A 3,416-nucleotide genomic window follows, 5' to 3' on the forward strand; every position below is an offset into this window, starting at 1 on the left:
AGATAAGAGTTACCCTTTGATCAAGGTAAGATTTACCCTTTGATCAAGATGAGTTACCCTTTCATCAAGATAAGATTTACCCTTTGATCAAGATGCGTTACCCTTTGATCAAGATAAGATTTACCCTTTGATCAAGATAAGATTTATCCTTTGATCAAGATAAGATTTATCCTTTGATCAAGATAAGATTTATCCTTTGATCAAGATGAGTTACCCTTTGATCAAGATAAGATTTATCCTTTGATCAAGATAAGATTTACCCTTTGATCAAGATAAGATTTATCCTTTTATCAAGATGAGTTACCCTTTGATCAAGATACGATTTACCCTTTGATCAAGATACAATTTACCCTTTGATCAAGATAAGATTTACCCTTTGATCAAGATACGATTTACCCTTTGATCAAGATAAGATTTATCCTTTGATCAAGATAAGATTTACCCTTTGATCAAGATAAGATTTATCCTTTTATCAAGATAAGATTTACCCTTTGATCAAGATAGGATTTACCCTTTGATCAAGATACAATTTACCCTTTGATCAAGATAAGATTTACCCTTTGATCAAGATACGATTTACCCTTTGATCAAGAGACAATTTAACCTGAACATGGCCCATTCGGATTCCACGTCCCCGACCTCCCCTGGTACATGTGAAAAACTCTACCGGAGGTGTGAGCTGAAGATTGCACAGACAAGGGACTCTGCCAAATGTTCCCAGTTCACCCTCACTATACGTTTGGGTTTACCAGGTCTGTCCGGCAGCCTCCCCCGCTACCGGATCCAACTCACCACCAGGTGGTGATCAGTTGACAGCTCTGCCCCTCTCTTCACCCGAGTGTCCAAGACATAGGGCCGCAGGTCAGATGACACGATTACAAAATCGATCATTGGCCTTAGGCCTAAGGTGGCCTGGTACCAAGTACACTTATGGACCACCCTATGCTCAAACATGGTGTTCGTTGTGGACAATCCGTGCAAAGCACAGAAGTTCAATAACAGAACACTGTTCGGGTTCAGATCAGGGAGGCCGTTCCTCCCAATSACCCCCTTCCAGATAACTYTGTCATTGCCCACGTGGGCATTGAAGTCACCCAGCAGAACAAGGGACTCTCCAGATGGCACCCCTTCTAGGACACCATCCAAGGACTCCAAAAAGGCCTGGTAAAGGCCTGATGCCCACTTTGGGCACCCCTGATTTAGATGGTTGAACAGATACAAATAGTGGTGTACTCGCTCATCCCTAACCCTGACCCTATGTTTTAAATCAAACAGATCCTGCTGGATACCATAATTTTAGTTACCAAATCAAATATTGTTGCTACTTCACAAATGAGAACTGATCTTGTATATCTAAGTTTTTATTTTGGTGTGTGTAAGAGACAGTTCCAAACTCCAGAATAGGAAACACCAAGCTAAACTTTGTGCCATTTCAGTCAAAGCAGTCATCCAAGTGTGCCAGGAGCTCTCTGTGGCGACTGGCTGGATACGGAGCCCGACACTTGGGACACACCAAGAAACTCTCATCCAAGAGGYTAATGACTTTCAATGGGGATGTGGTGCCGTGAGAATCGTCAATAGACAGGCGCTCAAAATCAAGTTTAGAACTGGACTCTGAGAAGTGCATGTCTGCCTAGCAGACTCCAGTTTAGCAATCTGGTCTCGAGCTTTGCAAAGCTCCTTCAGAACCTTGTTTAGCTGCTGCTGCTTGCTCCAACGATCGATCTTTTCACTCTCAAAGTCCTTGGCAGAAAGTTGGATCTGTTGTTCCAGTGCTGCAGTTCTCCTTCGTTCTTCATTTTAGCTCAGCAGAGACTTCTGCAGCACATCAACCTGCATCAGAAACCCGGCAGATCGATTCCTCTCCTCCAGTTTTTTCCCCCTGCTGTCCAGTTCCSCTCTTTGCCCAACTTTTTACTATTAAACATAATTTATCTGTCTCTACGCGTAGTCACATTGTACATGTAAATTAATAGAAATAAGGTAATCCTAMTATCACTGGTACATTTATTTTTACAGACATTAGCATCCTCCCACTTGTCATAATGACCTCAGACCTCTCCCATAACACCTAAAATATCTTTTCCATTCCTCCTGTGATGGATCGACTGAAACTGTGTGAACTCTCTGCTTGTTTCCACATTTACACCAACGCCACACAGCAGAACAAATAAATGCCGAACGTACGAGCCACGCTGCGTTTGCTTGTCCAGTGTCAAACACAGGAATGTGATCCTCTGTTATTCCTCTTTGTTCACAACCTCTATTGTATCTTAGCTTGTGGTTCTGTCCTGTCATATATGCTCCATATAGCTTTGTGGGGTTTTTTTTTTTACAGTGTGAAGAAACACTTTGAAGTATTTTTGGCCCAGCAGTCTTCCAAACACAACCAGGAACTGTTGTATGTTTGCATCAACCAGGACGAGGCAAATCATAAGACTTTTTATTTTGTTTTTGAAAAAGTTTTTCTGTTTCGTCAATTTAAACTCAATACCATGAAGTTTTGAGGTTTTAAAACCACATGGACATTTTACTTTAAAATAAAGAAAACCTCAGATAAGAAGCAAAATGTCAAAAAACAATAAAACCAGTTCAGTCATCATTTATGTTCATATTAATCAGATTTTTCTTCAACTGAAAGGTTTTCTGTGTCGCTCCTTTTTCCAGATGTTTCAGTATGGATGTTCTTATTGTGTTTGTTTTACATTGTGAGGCACGTGCACAGGAAGCACCATCAACATTCAGGCTTTTGTTTCCCTGCGGATTAACAAGCTGGTGAAATTTCAACAAGGAAGACTCCTTCAAGCTTTTATAAATAGTGGAAGCACAACTATCTAATCCTCAACAATGATTAAAACTGTTTTTTTTGTAAAAGTGAGCAGAGATTGGTTTTATTTGTGCTTTAGATTTTATTTTGCTGCCAAAACAAACGAGGCAGTACATCATTCAAACACAAAGTGTTTACAGTAAATACCAGCAGCTGAGGTTTGGCAGAAACATTTAAGACAAMGTGTCACACCAAACATATAAATTTTACATCAGAAAACAGACATTACAATATCTTCAATTATGAATAAATATGTGCTTTGGAAATATTTATTAGTAAACCACAAAAATGTCAGTCTTTTCACTATTTAACAGTAAAGCAWATTACTGAGTTTCATTAAAAATTCACAGTACTTTCCTGGGAGCTGTGGTAAAAACTGTAAAAACAACAGTTTAGAACAGTTTAATTTTAAATTATTATTTTAATATATTTATACACACGTAAATTAATTTATGATAAACAATTTTTAAACAAATCAAAAGATGTAAATCTAACAACATCCTATCAATGCAAATAATAAACTGAAAAACACATAAGAGTGATTTATTTATAATTTGCAGTCATTTACCAGAAGCTGTTTGCTGGAATT

The sequence above is a fragment of the Austrofundulus limnaeus genome, unplaced genomic scaffold (genome assembly GCF_001266775.1).
Source record: "Austrofundulus limnaeus strain Quisiro unplaced genomic scaffold, Austrofundulus_limnaeus-1.0 Scaffold827, whole genome shotgun sequence".
In the NCBI taxonomy this organism is placed as follows: Eukaryota; Metazoa; Chordata; class Actinopteri; order Cyprinodontiformes; family Rivulidae; genus Austrofundulus; species Austrofundulus limnaeus.